The sequence below is a fragment of the Bubalus bubalis genome, chromosome 10 (genome assembly GCF_019923935.1).
Source record: "Bubalus bubalis isolate 160015118507 breed Murrah chromosome 10, NDDB_SH_1, whole genome shotgun sequence".
Lineage (NCBI taxonomy): Eukaryota > Metazoa > Chordata > Mammalia > Artiodactyla > Bovidae > Bubalus > Bubalus bubalis.
Genome location: NC_059166.1, coordinates 67,461,124 through 67,481,230, shown reverse-complemented (window position 1 = coordinate 67,481,230; position 20,107 = coordinate 67,461,124). Strand labels below are relative to the sequence as shown.

At 40.2% G+C, this 20,107-nt stretch overlaps 1 long non-coding RNA gene across 3 annotated transcripts in view; it reads left to right on the top strand.

Annotated features, from left to right (window-relative positions):
• The window catches only part of LOC102400054, a 286,205-nt gene that overhangs the window by 27,980 nt on the left and 238,118 nt on the right, over window positions 1–20,107 (top strand). Inside the window, exon 1 of one of the 3 annotated variants that reach the window (XR_006542441.1) lies at window positions 14,432–14,741. The exons of 1 other annotated variant lie outside the window; for it this stretch is intronic. This is a non-coding gene — a long non-coding RNA (uncharacterized LOC102400054). Of the gene's footprint in view, window positions 1–14,431; window positions 14,742–17,724; window positions 17,832–20,107 lie in introns of those variants that run through there. One more of the 3 variants, XR_006542445.1, reaches the window with a different exon arrangement.

The following is a 20,107-nucleotide window of genomic DNA, read 5'->3' as shown; positions in this document are numbered from 1 at the left end:
ACTGAGCTCTGTTCTAAGTCATAGGCACAGCCATGAGCCTAGTGGACAGTCTCTGCCTTCATGAAGCTTCCATTTCAGTGTCCAGAGCTTTTCTAAGAATGTCACTTGAATTTGCTCATTTGCTTTTATCACAGTGCTGGGATAATGATTTTATTTTACAGAGAAGGAGGCCATAAATGTAGAGGTGTTAATTCCTTTGCCCCAGGTCACACAGTAGTGAGTGGAGGAGGTGGAATTTGAGTAGAGGCAGCCTGACTTCAGCGTCTGAAGATGCCACTGGGACAAATGCCTCCCAGCGTCTGGGAGCAAACGGACAGTGAATACCTGTTAATGCATAAATATCATTGGGAAAAGCATACTTACAGCTGTTATTCAATCCTTTGAGTTCAGCCAAAAGATGTGAGAGCAGATTTTTCTAGAGCACAGAAAGTAAAGAGCAAGAGGGCTGAAATTAGAGTGGTGACTAGAGGAAGAGGAGCAAGAGGAAAAAGAAGTGGGAAAGGAAGAGGAGGAGAAAAGGAAGGAAGGGGAGGAGGAGAGGGAAAGGGGGAGGAGGTGGATGAGGAGGTGGCCAACTTACTGCAGGGAATGGTGATATCCCCTTAGTGGCTTAGCACATTTTTGGGGTCTGGTACCCTGAGTATTGGCACTTAACACATTATATCATTTAATCCCCACCACTGCTCTGTCTGGAGCCAAAGCGTATAGCTCATATCCTTCCAGCTTACTTCCAGCCCCAGCACAGTGTTGTCTGGACTCATTTCTGGGGAGAACCAACTTAGCAGACCTCAAAATGAGGATCTGAAGATTCAGAGCCATGACATCCAAAGAGTGGCATGGCTGAGCCAGCCTTCTCTGGGAAGAGCATCCCACACAAAGTATATTTTCTGGGGTTCCCTGGTGGTCCAGTGGTAGGGAGTCCTCCTTGAAATGCAGGGGACACCAATTCAGTCCCTGGTCTGGTAAGACCCCACACACTGCTGGGCAACTAAGCCCATGAGCAACCACTGAGCCCATGTGCTGCAAGTACTGAAGCCCTGGCTATGCAACGAGAGAGGTCACCGCAATGAAACGCCTGTACACCGCACTAGAGAAAGCCCACACACAGCAATGCAGACCAGGGCAGCTTAAAGTAAAATAAATAAAAATTCAAAAAATAAATAAATAAACTAGGATCTAGGACTTTCCTGGTGGTCCAGTGGCTTTTTTTTTTTAAAGATATTTCCTGATGAAACATTAGTATTATTTGGTGGTGATGTTTTTGGGTATAAAGTTGTGGTGAGCTCCAAGCTGGATTCAGTCTTTTCTCAATGATTATAGCAAAGAAGTTGGTCTGCTGGCTGGGAAAGTAGCTCCTAACCAGAGCCTGATGCGGGGGATGGGAGGGAAGAGGAGGACTCATGAACCAGGCTTCCTGGACATGCTCAATCCCTAGAAACTGAGAGCGCAGTTTGTTTGTTCCTGGCTTAATGGTGGTTGTGAATTTATTTATGATAGTATGACTGTACGTGAGAGAAAATGCCCATGTAGGGTGTTTGTGTTTGTGTGTGTGTGTGTGTTCTTTTTAATCAGAGGCTCACTAGAGTGAGTCTGGAAACAGATCATCCAAGGGCCCTCAGCAGCCACAAGAGTGAGCTTGGAAGGAGCTCCTCCCTGATCTCTCAGTAGGGCTGCTGGCCTCCCAAGAGCAAGTGATCCAATGCAGAAGACACAGCCCCCAAGACAGAAGTGACAGACATTTTTTAAAACTTTTTTATTTTTATATTAGAGTGTAGTTGATTAAAAAGCAACGACGTCACTTTGCTGACAAAGGTCTGTCTAGTCAAAGCTATGGTTTCTCTAGTAGTCATGTATGGATAAGAGAGTTGGACCATAGAGAAGGCTGAGCACCGAAGAGTTGATGCTTTCGAAATGTGGTGTTGGGGAAGATTCTTGTGAGTCCCTAGGACTGCATGGAGATCAAACCAGTCATTCCTAAAGGAAATCAACCCTGAATATTCATTGGAAGGACTGATGCTGAAGCTCCAATACTTTGGCCAACTGATGTGAAGAGTGATGTATTGAAAAAGCCCCTGATGCTGGGAAAGATTGAGGGTGGGAGAAGTGTATGGTGGAGTATGAGATGGTTAGATAGTATCACTGACTCAATGGACATTAATCTGATCAAACTCTAGTTTGAGTGACCAAACAACAATAGTTGATTAACAAAGTTAATCAATTAATTTCATGTGCACAGCAAAGTGATAGTTATATATATATATATATGCACCTATACTTTTTCAAATTATTTTCCCATTTATGTTGTTACATAATATTGAGCAGAGATCCCTGTGCTATACAGTAGATCCTCGTTGGTTTTCCATTTTGAATATAGCAGTGTCAGTTCCACACTCCCTAAAAGATGCTTGCTCCTTGGAAGAAAAGCTATGACCAATCTACACAGCATATTAAAAAGCAGAGACATTACTTTGCCAACAAAGACCCATCTAGTCAAAGCTATGGTTTTTCCAGTAGTCACGTATGGACGTGAGAGTTGGACTATAAAGAAAGCTGAGAAGGCTGAGTGCCAAAGAATTGACGCTTTTGAACCGTGGTGTTGGAGAAGACTCCTGAGAGTCCCTTGGACTGCAAGGAGATCAAACCAGTCAATCCTAAAGGAAATCAGTCCTGCATATTCATTGGAAGGACTGATGCTGAAGCTGAAACTCAAATACTTTGGCCACCTGATGCTCAGAACTGACTCATTGGAAAAGACCCTGATGCTGGGAAAAACTGAAGGCAGGAGGAGAAGGGGATGACACAGGATGAGATGGTTGGATGGCATCACCGACTCGATGGACATGAGTTTGAGTAAGCCCGGGAGTTTGGTGATGGACAGGGAAGCTTGGCATACTGCAGTCCATGGGGTCGCAAAGAGTTGGACATGACTGAGCAACTGAACTGAACTGAACTTACCCCTCCCTGCCACCCTTCCCTCCGGTAACCATAAGTTCATTTTCTAAGTTTGTGAGTTGTGACAGTCGTTTAGTAATCTGATCTTGGAAGTGACATCCTATTACTCCTGCTATATTCTGTTTGTTAGAAGCAAGTCACTAGGTCCCATGCATTCAGGGGAGCGGCTGCATAACGGCTGACTAGCAGGATGGACGGAGAAGGCAATGGCACCCCACTCCAGTACTGTTGCCTGGAAAACCCCATGGATGGAGGAGCCTGGTAGGCTGCAGTCCATGGGGTCGCTAAGAGTCGGACACACCTGAGCGACTTCACTTTCACTTTCCACTTTCATGCATTGGAGAAGGAAATGGCAACCCACTTCAGTGTTCTTGCCTGGAGAATCCCATGGATGGAGAAGCCTGGTAGGCTGCAGTCCATGAGGTCGCACAGAGTCGAATACAACTGAAGCAACTTAGCAGCAGCAGCAGCAGCAGGATGGAGGCCATCTTAAAGGGCACCTACCACAGGCCTGTCACAGAAATCTTTTATCTATGCGTATTCTTGGTCACCAAATCCAAAACATACATTTAATCGTGGTTCACATGAGTGAATAGTCGATGAGATCAAAGAATGCTATTAGTAATTCTAAAGCAAAGCTAACTTGTACTGAGAAGAAAACATAAACCAATAGGAGGTACATGGGAGAGACCCAACTTCTGAGAAATTTACTTCTGAGAACACTGAAGACAACTGAGCCAGTTCAATTATATCAGCATTTATTAAGATCTCTGTGTCATGTACGCTCTGCTCTGCGTGAAGTCGACTTCGTATTTCCCTTCACACAAAAGCGTGCATTGCCTTGCTGCAGTGCATGGGGTCACAAAGAGGCAGACACGACTGAGCGACTGAACTGAACTGAACTTATTCCTAATTCCTAATTGTTATAGGAATCCTAATCTGGGGCAGTGGAAGGGGAGGGTTGCTATGTTGTTGAAGTGTAGTATCCTTGGGCATTGGGTGGGTGGGTAGTGAGAGATGACATTGGATATACAGAAGGAAGCCATATTATGAAGCTAAAGAGTCATGGAAATTTAAAAGTAGGGGTTGTCTCAACCCATTAAGATCAATGAAGAAGACTTTGCCTTAATCCAGGCCTAATGAAATGATGAGGGCCTCTATTGGGCTGGCAGCCTCTATTCATGCTGCTTAGCTCATGATTGGCTTAATAAATGATTAGATGGCCCTGAATGATGATAAATGAATACTTCTTCAGAACTAGGAGATAGCTGAATATTTAGTCTCAAATAGAATTGCATATGAGTAATAACGCATGTCTATATAAAGTGAAAGTCACTCAGTTGTGTCCAACTCTTTGAGATCCCATGGATTATACAGCCCATGGCATTCTCCAGGCCAGAATACTGGAGTGGGTAGCCTTTTCCTTCTCCAAGGGATCTTCCCAACCCAGGGATCGAATCCAGGTCTATATGTGCATGTCTGTATACACATACTAAATACATAGTAGTGTTTGGAACTGATAATCTTCTCTTTTAGATTTAGAATGGGCCTTCTGGGCAATCCTTTTCTGAGGCTTAGATCTATTATGCAAATACCATTTGATAACTAGACTTTGTCCTTTTGATTAACACACTGTCTCCTAAATCAGAACTTACAGCCTTAAGGTACAAACAAGGTAGTAAAATTTAATTATGATCAAAAAATTTGGATTTGTGTGCAAATATTTAAAGTACAAGACATAGACTTATAGAAATATAGCTTAGGAAACTTGTTCCGTTACTTATACTTGGGACACCAGCCCCTTCCTCGTCATAGGAACTGTTAAAAGAAGTTCTGCAGGCCTCTCTTATCCAGGGAGGTGGGAGTGCTCTGACATACGCTCCAGTTTGTGTGGTACTCCTTCCACTAGAAGCCCTGGCAGAAATGCTCAGACAAGGCTGACAGCTTCTCTCACTCGGAGTAGTGAAAACTGTTAGTCTCTGCTCTCTCCTGGGAAAGGAACAGTCCATCCTTTCTCCTGAGTCTATGGGTACTTAGGCTGATTAAAGCCAGCTTTATCCATGCACACCTAGTGAATTTATTTTCTTAGCAAAACAGCCAATTTGCTGAGAACAGTGGTCCTCAAAGGATAGTCTCTAGACTAACAGCAGCATCACCTGGGAACTTGTTAGAAATGCAGATTTCTGGACCTCAAACCAGACCAACTGAATCAGAAACTCTGGGAGTTAGGCCTAGCAGTCTGATTTTAACAAGCCTTCCTGGTGATTTTCATGCATGCTTAAGTTTGAGAGGAAAGAAAACCTCATTCTGAGTTCCAAGTTTGAACCAGGGATTTAGTTTTAAACCAGATCAATGGATCTCTGCATCTGTTGTGGGAAGAAATAATACAATCATTAGGGAGTCAGTTATGAGGAACGTCAAAGAGACTGTGAATGGATAATTGGGTGTAATGAAGAGAGAATCAGCTCCCTGGGAATTCCTACTGAAATCTGTTTGAGGGTATTTCCAACACAGAATTTTGTATGACATTTGGAAATATTATGCACATTGAAAAAGAATGCAGATTTGATAAGCAATAATGCATTTACTTATCAGCAAACACAGTCTGGGGCTCCCAAAGCTCCAGGCAGCCAGCTGTAGTTGGTCAGCCCAGCGTGGCCACAGAAACCAAGCCAAGTGTGTTCTCTTCAGAGAGGCAAGGCAGGAAGCCTCACGACTCGTTTGTTTCGGTTTGCGGGTGCCACTCCCCCACCCCCCTCTTCCTGTGTCATAGTTCCTTTGAGAACAAGTTCTTTAAAATGACATAGTAACCAGTTCCAAATGCAGAGAGGGGGAGGGGGGAAATATCTCATCCTTTTCTCAAAAAAAAATGTAATTAAGGCAGATTTTTCCCAGGATCTCAGTTATTCTTTGGCTGCAGATGTACCTTTGGAAGGGGTACAGCCGGGTCTCCCTGCACAGGAAGTAAATCAACTGGAAGTACTTCATCCAACAGATGGATTTTGACCTAATTTGAAAATTATATTTTTGTAAAACAAATTATATTTTAAATTCAGCAGAGAAATTGCCATTTAAAAGGAATTTCCTGGCAGATCTTTTGCCAAGAATATAATTATTTTATTATTTATTTCTTACTACAGAAATTTCCATATACAATAAAACCTCAGTGAAGAAGAATTTTCAAGGAATTGGAGGATTCTTCTTATTCTTTTTTTTTTGGATTGACAGAGGCTTAACTGAAAGAAAAATATCCTGTTTCTAACTTTTGTTGACAATCTTTCTAAAAACCTTACAATTGATTCTTCAGAATTAGTGGTAGTGGATATAATCAAGTCTTTCTTGGTGATTAAAGACTTGCAGCAACATTTTTATCAATTGGATAGTGATAGAAAATTAGGTTGAATTTGTGTTGACCGTAAAATGATACACTGAAAAAGAGTTACTAGAATATTGTTGGAATAAAACTGCTAGTTTTACTTCTTTTTAATTGATATTTTACTTAAGTATTCAGCAGAGAAGGATATTGGTTTACATAGAAACTTTTGGTGGTTGGGTCCTGGTTGAAGTTTAGCAGATTTACCTACTGAGTGTACATATATGTTTAGAAAAACTAATAAATAGGAAATGTATGTATATCTTTAGAAAAACTAGTAAATAAGAACTGAAGTGAGTTAAAATATCTTTGGATTAAACATGTGATTATATTCTCACTGGAAAAAAAAGGTAGTTGTTTAAGCCCAGTGGTTGTCTTTGTTTTCATATTTTGTTGGTATTAAGAAGTGGCCCTCAAGCAGGCCATATTCAAATTCGTGACTTGGACAGCCTTCTGCAGACAAACAAAATGGGAGGGGAAGCCAGGTTTAGCACCCTGATCGCTAACCTACTCTAGGATTAATTTAAATTCAGTAAAGCTTCTTATATCCCTGGAGGAGGGCATGCAACCAACTCCAGTATTCTTGCCTGGAGAATCCCATGGACAGAGGAGCCTGGCAGGCTACTGTTCATAGTGTCTCAGAGAGTCAGACATGGCTGAAGTGACTGAGTATGTACACAAAGCTTATTATACGTTTGCTATGGGACAGGGAGGCCTGGATTCATGGGGTCGCAAAGAGTCGGACACGACTGAGCAACTGAACTGAACTGAACTGATGATTATTAAGCTGTAATTCTTGGTGCCTCTGGAGATACAAAGATAAATAAGAGATGGGCCCAGCCCTCAGAGAGCTCACAGTATAGGGTGGGAAAACTTTGGAGTATGAAGTTGGGGTTGGGTAATGGAGTGATCCAACCAGGAGTCATATAATTTGAGAATCTTTAAATCTGTTTAGGTGGTGAATGCCATTGAGGAACACAGTGGGATGCTGATCCATTTTGTGTTACCACAAAAACTGGAATTGATCTTACAAGCAGAAAACATGCCTACTTAAAGCTATGTTTGTACTGTAAAATCACATCTGTGAACTCCCAGGCCCACAGAAATAACCCCCAAGCTGTTGAGCTAATAGGCAGAAGGGACTGTTTCCCATTTTTTTTTGCTGTTGTTAATGGCAACATTTGTTGTTGTTTAGTCACTAAGTTGAGTCCAACTCTTTTGTGACCCCATGGACTGTAGCCCACCAGGCTTCTCTGTCTGTGGGACTTCCCAGGCAAGAATACTAGAGTTGGTTGCCATTTCCTTCTCCAAGGGATCTCGACCCAAGGACTGAACTCACATCTCCTGCATTGGCAGGCGGATTCTTTACCACTGAGCCACTAGAGAAGCCCAATGTTAATATGCTCCTCCTCAATTCATTATGCCATTTGCTAGCACTTGACACTAAATAGGGTTTCCCAGGTGGCACTAGTGGTAAAGTGCCTGCCAATGCAGGAGACATAAGAGATCCCTGGGTCCAGAAGGTATCCTGCAGGAGGAAATGTTAACCCTCTCCAATATTCTTGCCTGGAGAATCCCATGGACAGAGTAGCTTGGCGGGCTACAGTCTATGGGGTTGCACAGAGTCGGACATGACTGTTGCTAAATAGTGACAAGTGTCAAAAGTTGAAGGACATGGAGACTTGAAAAAATTCTATCAATTTAGTTTAAAACTGTGATTTGGGAAATGATGACCCCTCATTTCTGTAGCAGGCTTCCCTGGTGGCTCAGATGGTAAAGAATCTGCCTGCAATGCAGGAGACCCAGGTTCAATCCCTGGGTTGGGAAGATTCCCTGGAGAAAGGAATGGCAATCCACTCCAGTATTCTTGTCTAGAGAATTCCATGGACAGAGGAGTCTGGTGGGCTACAGTCAGTGGGGTCGCAAAGAATCAGACACAACTGAGCGACTAACACACACTCACACTTGTCTCTCTGTGACTCCATTCTTGCCCTCACCCCACCAGTACCTCTGTCCTTTATCCAACCCCTTAAACTCCAATCTCTGTAGGGTTTTCTTGGTAGCTTAGATGGTAAAGAATCTGCCTGCAATGCAGGAGACCCGGGTTTGATTCCTGTGTCAGGAAGATCTCCTGGAGAAGGGAATGGCAAGTCACTTCAGTATTCTTGCCTGGAGAATTCCATGGACAGAGGAGCCTGGTGGGCTACAGTCCAAGGGGTCGCAAAGTGTAGGACATGACTGAGTGACTAACACTTTCACTTTCATTTCTGTAGCAGCTCAGAGAAACCCAGCGCTCTGTTGAGGGTATGGGAGCTTCTGAGGTGCTGAAGGAATTGACACTGTGTCCAAAAGGATTTATTGCCTTTCCAGCCTCAGCCAGGAGGTCCTTCCAGAAAGTACTCACTCTGCTTCTGGGTGTGGGGCAGGGATAGAAATTCCTAAATGGTAGGTATGCTCCTGGCTTAGCATTATACTTTTCCTTGGCACTAACATTTCTTCAGAAAGTAGCTGCTCAATAAGAAAACTGTTGAAAGGTGCCACAAGCTGGAATTTGGAATAAATTTCTCTATAAAAACAGTGTTATAAAGATTATTGGGCTTTCCTGGTGGCTCAATCAGTAAAGAATCCACCTGCAATGCAGGAGACATAAGAGACGTAGGTCCAATCCCTTAGGAAGATCCCCTGGAGAAAGGAATGACAACCCACTCCAGTATTCTTTCCTGGAAAATCCAATGGACTGAGCAGCCTTGTAGGCTACAGTCCATGAGGTCGCAAAGAGCTGGACACAACTGAAGTGACTGAGCATGCGTGCATAATGATTAAGTTTAAATGAAATAGTGTTAAAATTCATTAAAAAAGATACAAATGGGTTGAATAGATTTTATGAGCTGGTCTTAGAAGCTACCCTCCTATCTATAATGTTATTTATATGGAGTGGTGATTTCTTACTTTTTTAGATTCAATTAGCAGATGTTTATCTCAAGACTATCATGTACTAAGTATCTTCTGGACACACTGGGTCATGGGGACAAAAAAAAAGAGTCCTTCACCTCAAAGGATTGTTATAAAAATTAAATGAGTTATAATGTGTAAAACTGTTCTGAAGGGTGCCTGACTTAAAGAAAGTGCTTAATCAGTATTAGCTGGCCATTCCCCATATTATTGTATAGCAATGTAACAGACATGGTCCCTCTCCACAGGGAATTCAGACAACTTTCTAGCTGGGGCTGGTCTGTATTATTAGAGTTTCTTGGCATACAGGTCTCTAAGGGAGCAGCTGTTCTCTTGCAGTTGGGGCTGGACTGCCCTGTGAGCAGTTGGTATCTGTCTGTGTGGCTTGACTAGTAAGCAGAGCCCTTTTCACTTTTCCCCTGGGGCTGAAGGATGGCGGAGCAGGGAAGCTGTGGGGAGCCGCCGGCTGCCTCTGGAAACTCTAACCCGTGGCCTTGCCTCCTGGGAATTGCAACCCTACCCCATGAGTGTTTACTTGCCAGCCACGGCTGTGGATGTGAGGCCTGCAAGCTTGCAACCTCCTGTCCGAGGCTCTCAGGTTTGTGGACATGTGGGTCTCTCACTGCCTTGTGTAAATCCTGTGAAGACCCAGTTTAATAGTTCCACATGGACTTTCTGGCCTGATCTGGAGGAAGCAGGCAAGAGGAAAAACTTGACGTTTTCACTTTTCAAAATAGGTCAGGTTTTAAGTTAACTTCTTCAGTGATGAAATTCCAGAATTGTTTTGGACATCCTGAAGCAAACATACCAACTTCTGAAGCTGTCAAGGATTGGGGATGAAATTTTTACAGGCTTCCTGCTGCTAAGTGTTGTGGAGCACAAATTAGTCCCAAGTAGATTAAAGGGTGAAAGAACTACACTTACATGCTGTTGAAAATCTTGGTAAAATGAAGCTTATTAATGCTTGAGTAACACCAAGGTATACGGTTCCATCAAGCTTAAGACAAACAGTGAAAGTGAAAGAAAGTGAAGTCGCTCAGTTGTGTCCGACTCTTTGCGACCCCATGGACTGTAGCCTATCAGGCTCCTCTATCCATTGGATTTTCCAGGCAAGAGTGCTGGAGTGGATTGCCATTTCCTTCTCCGGGGGATCTTCCCAAGCCAGGGATCGAACCCGGGTCTCCCGCATTGCAGGCAGACGCTTTACCGTCTGAACAAGGGCAAATAGGAACTGTCCCTTGAAGAACCTAGTGGGTCTCTCCTCCACAGCTGATGCTCATCTCACCACGTAGAGGCTGCTTTTGTCTTTACTGATTTGTCCTTCATAAATAGCCCCTCTGCTTTCAGTGGACCCCTCTCTTCATTGTGGTTGGGGTTTCCCTGAATCCCCATTCTTGGTCTTGTCTTATGGTAGCATAATTTTCATTCATTCAGCAACTTCTGTATGTTTCCACTCTTAACTGATTTACATGTTAGGCATAAGGACCTGGCCTTTAAGGGAAATGAAGCAAAACAAAAACCAGATATAAAGCCATTTAGCCAAATATAGGTTCAGTTTTCCATCTTGGTAGGGTTTGCAGAATTTTATTTTGTTAATTTAAACTTTTCAGGTTAAAACTTGGACCAAGATTTACTAACAGTAAACATATCTGTTTTGTCCTCTGCTCTCAAAGTTCCTTAAAATATAACTGTCTGGGGACAGTTTAAGAAAGTATCTCTCTATCAGTATTTACTGTGGGGAATACTGGGCACTTTGAAGAACTAGTAAGTCTTACTTTATTATCATCTTTAGATACAGAGCTTAAGGTTATCTGTTCCACAGTTCAAGATCAGCACAGAAAAAACTATAAGTAACTCAAGGACTGAATGCTGCCTGTATCCTTTAAATGTTGGTGAATGAGGAAGTGGCCACAAAGATCATGCAGGTAGACTTCAGATAAAGCCTCTTTTTAGTTTTAGATCTTTACAAATTAATCATTAATAATAATGATCCTTCAGATTTAATATAGGACTGATACTTGGATTTATAAATGAAGCATAGAGAAAAAAAGAACGAATATCTAACTGCTGAGATGATGTTTTCTGTGTTCTGTTTCAATGTCTGATTTCAAAAGACTGTAACTCTCCAGTGAAACCTTGAGTGGCAGATCACCAAATCATCACGGCAGCAGAGTATTCTTAGAGCTCAGGAGCAAGGGTGTCAGGAGCAAGGAGGTAACATGGGGTACATGTCAGTGGACCTCACTTCTGTATCTAGACCCACTGTTTTGATAGGAACAGCTGTGATGGTAAAAGTGACTTGGGAGCTTATTAGACATTAAATTCTGTGACTCATTGAGCAAAGCTTATTAAACAAGAAGTACAACTACCTGTAACCAAGACTGATGACTTTCATTGAATGAAGTAAAATTTACCTGCCTTGAGATGGAAAGATTGAGAAATAGAGAAGTAGTATTGTGCCAAGGATTCACTGTACACTTGCGATCTACCCTGTTCTAGTTCTAGCTGTATGACACTGAGCAAGTTGCTTAACCTCTCTGGCTTCATTTTTCCTCCCTGTACAGTAAGGATGTATATATAAAGTTAATATAAAATAAAATGATAAACAAGTAAAGGGCTCAGTTCACTGCCTGGGGTACATAAAAAACAATGATTGTTAGTAGTATCCTCTATAGTTTCACTGGTATTTCAAGAATAAGAACATGGAAAAGCAATTTTAAATTTAGGGAAGAAAAATATGTAGATATACTCTTTTAGGAGGTAAAATTGAGATGACTACAAACATCATCCATGGAATTTACTCAGGATTTTGGTTAGTACTTTAAGGGAAAATACCAACATTAATTTTACTTTCTTAAAAGACAGTTTCACATACCAAAGTCATTTTATTTTCATGAGTCTAAGGAAATGAAAAAATTGAAAGGAAATAGCATATGAGTGTGACTATATTTTTTTAAAGTAGTAATAATGAATGTGATAGCACATTTATTTTCTTCAATGAAGAAGATTTTTAAGTATATTACAAAGTGGAAAATTCAGTATTCTTTCTATTTAATTATTTGGTAAAAATAAAGATACTGTTATAATCATGCCATACTTTTAAAATAATACTACACTCCTTTTTTATTTTAAAGCAAGATGGCTAATTATGCTGTATTTTTTTTAACTTTAGCATTTACAAAATGCTTTTAAGTTTTTGAAGCACTTTTATGCTCTTTTAATAACAATCCGCAGGTAATTTTGTAAGGTAGTCAGAGCAAGTATGATACTATTTTTTACATTCTGCAAGTGAGAAAAAAAGCAAAAGAGGTTGAAAGACCCAGCTAGTTGGGGATGGGGTGGACACTCAATAATGTTATATTTAAAACTTCAATTTTTTTAGAATGTATAGTTTGAAACCATTTAGATTCATCTACCAACCAGTTCTTGCCAGGAGGCAGAATATTTTAATCTCCACTTCACTCTTTAATCTCAATGATGAATCTTCCCAATTTGTCTTCCCACTTAATCATACAACCTCATTGTCAGAGTTCTCTATAAATTATATTCCATTTTCTGGAAAATAATGTCTTAATTTACAATATGATTCTGTGGCACCTGTGTACTATTTCAAATGAATTATTGTTACTGTAAACTGACACCAGACCCTGAAAGTGTCAAATTTAGTGACTAGTTAGGTAAGTATTATAAATGCCAATCTCATGTTTGGATGAAAACTGAAAGTTTAGTCATCCAGACATATGTAAATGCTAGATGATTGAGACATATTTCTTTTAATTTTTCATATAGACCATGGTTTCACATAGATACAACTTGAGTGAGGAAAGTTTGGGAAATGTTGCTGAGTGCCCCAGCAAGTGGCTGTTGGTTGGGGGTGTTTTCATAGGCTTTCTTTTAAGGAAACTTTCCTTCACTGTCCAGAGTCTGGCCATGCTTGGGACCTGCTGGATGACAGATCCACCTGCTAGTTTCTAGTGTGGACCCAGCTGGTGAGACTTTCATTCTTAGAGAAGATCCATCTACAGGATGTGCTGAAAATGGCAGTGGGAGAATAGAAGCAACATCAAGTCAGCTGCCTTCTTGCCCAAGGCAGGCTGATGAGAAACCCTTAAGAAAATAATCCTGTAATTTTGAGATGTCCTTTGTAAATAAAGGCAAACTGCTTCCTATCTTTCAGAGAAGGCAATGGCACCCCACTCCAGTACTCTTGCCTGGAAAATCCCATGGATGGAGGAGCCTGGAAAGCTGCAGTCCATGGGGTCGCTGAGGGTCGGACACGACTGAGCGACTTCACTTTCAGTTTTCACTTTTCACTTTCATGCATTGGAGAAGGAAATGGCAACCCACTCCAGTGTTCTTGCCTGGAGAATCCCAGGGACGGGGGAGCCTGATGGGCTGCTGTATATGGAGTCGCACAGAGTCAGACACGACTGAAGTGACTTAGCAGCAGCAGCTTCCTATCTTTACACTACTTTGAAATGCACTCTTCACCACTCCTCACCCCGCTTCCCTGAATCAGCTGAGTCACTTAAATGATGGGAATTAAATGCTGTAAAAGCTGGAACCATGTGTTTAAAAGAGGTTTGGGAAACCTTACTTAGGGCTTCCCTGAATTGAAGTAATTAAGGAAACAGTCACCTCTTTGACCCTTGGGAACTTATGATTTTTTGTTTAGCAAACACCTGTAACTTTTACAGCCTGTAGTGCTTTCTTTGAGTTTGGTCACCTTGCACTGTGTTATTTCTGCTCTTATCTTTTTTATACACATGGTTTGCTTTCCCAATTAGTCTGAAGAACAAGACACATTTTATAGTTGTATATCTCTTTAAGCTCTTACATAGTTACCCTGTTAATCTACACAGAGGAGATACTCAACACAGTGGTCACTGCTAATAATAATTACAGATTTCCTCTTTGAGATGCTGATACTTCCCATCCCCCACATGGGAATGGAGAGTGTATCGCTTTCCTAGAGAGGCATTTGTGACCTTAGTAAGTTGACACATGGGTGTATATAAACATGGCTGAGTTGGAAAAAATGACTCAGAAATTATTCAGAGAAATCAGTTTAAATATCAAAGACTTATAGCATTCACCCTGCTTAAGAGATCTTAAGTTAGATTAATAAAAAATGTAATAGCTTGTTCATATAGGCTGATCATTCAGGCCACCCAAGATAGGTGTTCTCTTTCTCTCTGTATACCCCTTGCTCACCCAGCACCTGCTTCACCTACACTTGCTCCTGCCCCAGCTGATGATTATTTTAATCCATCAGAACATCTCCACCTGATAGCTTTTCAAAGGGGTGGTAAGGGGCCCCCTGCTAGTTTCCCTGGTAACCCATGAGTCAAGCTGATGTCAGTTCCCCCTATAAGTGGTAATCTCCACTCTCCTTCCGGGATCGAAGACTGCTGCCATGTCCTGCCCCGTTCTGCTGTGTCCTGCCCACTGCCAGCTGCACACGGTGGGGTGTCACTCTAGGACCTTGATTTAGACATGTTAGCTACTCCTATGAAACCGCTGATGTCTCTGTCACTGATTCCAGGCTCTAAATTTGGTTCTAAACCTGGGTGAATACAGGCCCGGCAGTGCAGGCCAGCACAGTCCAAACTGAGTTCAATTAACGTAGTTTTTTTCTTTCCTTGTAGCTAGTCTACTACATTTTAGACAAGGAGTTAGGTTCAGAAACTTTTCTGGGGGTTCAAGGTAAACTGTATACCTGCAATGTTTTTCCATTTGGAGAAGACACAGAGAAACGTCTGTTTACTCAAAGGACCAAGAGAGTCACACAAACTTCACTAAGGAGCCTAAGTAGATATATCTTCTCAAAACGAGCCACTCTTGAGCTGATAATCACACACAGAAGGTGCCTCAGCTCACCACCTTAGATACAGTAACTTCAACAGCATCACACCTCTCCTTCTCCACCTCCCTCCCCTTGTGCCCTCTTCAGATTTTAGATTTGCCTTTGTTTTATTGGGAGGGACATCTTGACTTTTGTCAGTGAATAGTATTTTGGAAGCCAGTCATTCTGGAAACAGCAAGCAAGAAAGTCCTATTGGAAATGGAGATGTCCTTCTGGGGTTAACCATGGAAACAGGCATTTCTTTTCTTTGCTTGTGGAGAGAGAGATTTGGCGTGTGTGTGTGTGTGTGTGTGTGTGAAGTCATCAGGGTAACAGCACATTCCATTCCAGGGATTTTAAAATAATATATGGCTGTGAAATGGAAAATGGAGGTAATTCTATATTTGGTAATTTGGTCAACTTTCTTTTGAATTGTACAGATAATATTTATTTTTCTTGCCTAATTTTTGCCAACACGGTTTGTCTATACAACACAAATAACCAGAACAAACCTAAAGAATGCTGTGAGTGGGGCTATCTCTTGTTGTTTTATGTTCATAATGACCTTTAAAGTTGGCTTTAGGATTTTAAGATATCTTTGTAGAGTGTATTTCTCAAAACAACTTCACTCTGTGTATAAACAAGGTTTGTTTTGAAGGACATCGGACATTCTGCCTGCTTGAAATGCCTCTTCGAGACCACACATCACCTTGGTTGGAAATTGCTTTCATTAGCAGCCAGTCTGATCCCCAGAGACTAATTCGCTAAGTAAACTTCTATATCATTTAAACTGTCTTAGACTCAATTTCCTTATTTGTAAAATAAGAGGTTGAAGAGTCTATTTCTCTAGTTTATTTTTTCCCTGTTTTCTTCTCTTTCCCAATTGCTCACTTTTGTGTTTAGTGTTTTTCTGTATTCAGTTTGCAAAGTGTTAAGATAATTTTAATTATACTACAATCAAAATGTCAACTTCTAATCTTAAGAAAACAGATTCTAATTAACTAGGATTGCCCTTAAGCACTTTCTTATCAAGGAAGTGTTCTCTCTGCAAATCCCTGATAACCTTTCTCTATAAAGACTCAAAGAAGTTCTTAACCTCCACTTGAACTGCCTTTCTTACTTCAGACCTTTCCATCATCTTCATTACCTTCTATGTTTCCACTAGTGGGCTAATGGCTACCAGTAGTTGATGTAGAGAAAGCCTCAGGTTTATCAGGTCTTACTGTTTTTTGGAATAGCAGGCAGTGTAAGTACAGTTTATCTTCACTTTCTTATAAGCTCTTAAACTGAGAGGCACACATCTCTGTTGTGAGAGAGAGACTTAATTTTATATACATGCCACATCATCTTTATTCATTCATACATCAAAGGATACTTAAGGTTATTTCCGTATCTTGGCTATTGTAAACACTGTTGCAAAAAACATGGGAGTGGGGAGGGAGCACAGGGAAGGCATATATCTTTTTGAACTAGTGTTTTTATTTTCATCAGATAAGTACCCAGAAGTGGAATTGCTGGATCATATGGTATTTGCATTTTTAATTTTTTAAGGAGCCTCTATGCTACTTTCCATAGTGGTTGCACTAATTTATAGTCCCACCAACAATGCACTTGGAGCTTCCTTGGTGGCTCATTAGTAAAGAATCCACTTGCAAATGCAGGAGGCAGATTAGATCCCTGGTCCGGGAAGATCCCACATACCATGAAGCAGCTAAGCCCATGCACCACAACTATTGAGCCTGTGCTCCGCAGCAAGAGAAGGCACTACAATGAGAAGCCCGCACACCACAGCTACAGAGTAGACCCTGCTCACCCTGACTAGGGAAAGCCCATGCAGCAACAAAGACCCAGCACGGGCAATAAATAAATAAAATTCTCTTAAAAAATTGTGTGCGGGTTCCCTTTTCTCCACATCCTCATCAACTCTTGATTATTTCTTGTCTTTTTGGTAATGACCAAATAGCAAGGTAATATTTCATAGGTTTTGATTTACATTTCCCTGATGATTAGTAATACTGAGGATCTTTTCATGCAACTATTGCATATCTTTATGTCTTCCTTGGAAAAAAAATGACTATTCTAGATCCTCTGCTCATTTTTGTTCTCCTCTCATTTTTAAATTTATTATTATTTTGCTATTGATTTGCATGAATTCTTTATATATTTTGAAAATATTTTCTCCCATTCAGTAGGTTGCCTTTTAATTTTGTTGATGGTTTCTTTTTAGATTTCTACAGTCCCACACTTGTTTATTTTTTATTTTGTTGCCTCTACTTTTGGTGTCAAATCCAAAAAACTATTGCCAAGATGGATGTTAAGAAGTTCATTATCTATGTTTTCTTTTAAAAGTTTTATGATTTCAGGTCTTACATACAAATCTTTACTGCATTTGAGTTATCTTTCGTGTATAATATAAGACAGTGGTCTAATTTCATTCTTTTGCATGTGGCTGTCCAATATTCCCAGTACCATTTATTGAAGAGACTGTCCTTTCCCTCATTGTATATTCTTGTTGCCTTTGTTATAAATTAATTGACCATACATGTGTGGGTTTATTTCTGGGCTCTCTATTCTGTTCCATTGATTTATTTGTTTTTATAGGAATACCATACTGTTTTGATTACCATCGCTTTGTAATATAGTTTGAAATCAGGCCCTGTGATGCTTCTAGATTTGTGTTCCTTTCTCAAGACTGCCTTGGCTATTCAGGTGAGATTGTCAGCTTTTCCTGAAAAAACACATTCCACCTTATAGTTAGGTATATTTCCACGTGGTACAAGACATCTTATGAGTATCCATTATGTGTTAGACATCAGGCTGGGTTCCAGGTGGGAAATATAGAAAGCTAAACTGTATGCTTATTTCTAGCAACTCAGCTTCTAGCAATGGAGCTCCTCTCACTCCTGATACACCTAATAATTTATATACCATTAAATGTATAGTGCAGGTAAAATTGCCATGTTTAGTCTTGAATAACACCTGATTCCACCTGAAACTGTAAATAGTCTTGAGTTTACTCAGAACTTAGCTTTCATGCAGCTAACCTCAAGTTCAGTCTCAGTGAAAGGTGAGCAAACCTTGAAAATGCTCTCAGTAGTTGAAGCATAAGCTTAGAAAAGTAATGAAATGTACACCCAGACAAGAACTGTTGAGAAAGTTTCATATCACTCTCCAAATTGAAAGTGGTTGCAAAGAAAAGCACATTTAATGCACCTTATTATCTTCCCATCTTTCCTTCCGTCCTTCCTTCTTCTTTGCTTATAAAGGCTATAAATGTTAGTATAGGCTGTTAGAGTTTCCAGAAGAAAAAGCACCCCAACCCTGCACTGTGTACTTTCTCCATTAATCAGTGAGACTCTGAGTTATAAAACACATCTTAGAGATAGCCCAAGAAATCACTAAACATTTTTCCATTTTGTGATTCACTTTAATAAGTGACAATTGAGAAATAGACAGTTCTGGGCTACTCTAAAGTAAGTTATGGTCCCCCAGCTCAGCAGTTAGTTCCAACAGGGCCTCAATACTTTTTACAGCTATCAGTTGAACACTTGTGCAAACTGATGCTGTCATTCCAAATGTTTCTGCCAAGTTTCTGCTGCCAGGAGCTGTTGAAGGTTTTACTAAGCCTTTTCTTAAGACAATCTATGTTTTCCCTCTGATGAATGATTTAATCTGATTTATTGGGGAAATAATTTTTTGAGAATGATTTAGTATCTTAGCATTAATCCTTTATTTGTGGTTTTAACTTGCTTCTTAGAGTAAAGGATTTTTACCTTTATTGTTATTTCCCTTTTATTGTTTCAACTTAATGTTTGTTCTAATCTTAGAAGTATAATCTCTTATTTATTTGAACTTTGAGGTGGGTGGGTGTAGAGGGGAAGCATTTTAAGAAATATGGTCATAGACAAGAAAACAGTCCTAACAAAAGTAAACATGACCCATTTCAGAGCTGTAATTTAAAATTCCTCAAATACTACTATTTTTTTTTAAGGAGACCTTCCCCAATATATGATGTAGGGAGTTAGGTAATTTTTCTAAAATTATCTTTGAGGCTTTTCTCATTTTGCTCATGACCCTTATTTCACTCTTGGTATATATTTGAAGAGCAATACATTATTTTTTTTCATCACAGAGGTTAAGCTTTTTGAAGTAAAATATGTAAGTTTTGATCATGAATGTAGAATCTAACCCAATTTAGTTGATCTTTACACCCCATGTAATCGAAAGATCCTAATTGTTTTTCTTATAAGAACCTCACATCATATGCTGAATCTGATTCCCATAAACAAATATCAAAACAACCAAGGAGACAGAGCAAATACATCTTGCGGACTGAAGCAGTAAAATGGGTTATCATATTTACTCTTGGCCGATGACAAGTCTATTAATGTTTACAAGGAAAATGCATTTCCTCATTCATTCATTCAACAGTTAAACCATCTTTCTTGCAAGCCTCCTATGTGTAGCGATAGCCATTCCAAATTATGGACTATCAATCTATGACCTGCAGGCCAAATCTGGCCAACTGCCTATTTTTGCACAGCCCATGAGCTAAGAATGGTTTTCACATTTTTTTAATAATTAGAAAAATCAAAAGAAGAATAATACTTTGTGGTTCATTAAAATGACATGAAATTCAAATTTCAGTGGTCAGAAATAAAATTTTAATGGAATCATAGACACACTTCCATTAGTAATTTTCTAAAGCTGCTTTTATGCTAACAAATCAGAGCTGGAGTACTTGTAACAAAGACTCTGTCCTACAAAGTTTAAAACATAGACTGCCTGGCCCTTTACATAAAAAGTTAGCTGATCCCTGTTCTAGACCCTGGGAATTTAACATGAGAAAAATAAGAAAATTTTCTGCACTTATGAAAATTTTGCATTCTAATAGGAAAACAAAAAGCATAAATGAACAAGATTGCTTCCAACTGTTGAATATATTATAAAGACAATGAGACATTTGATGTGATGGATAGTGACGG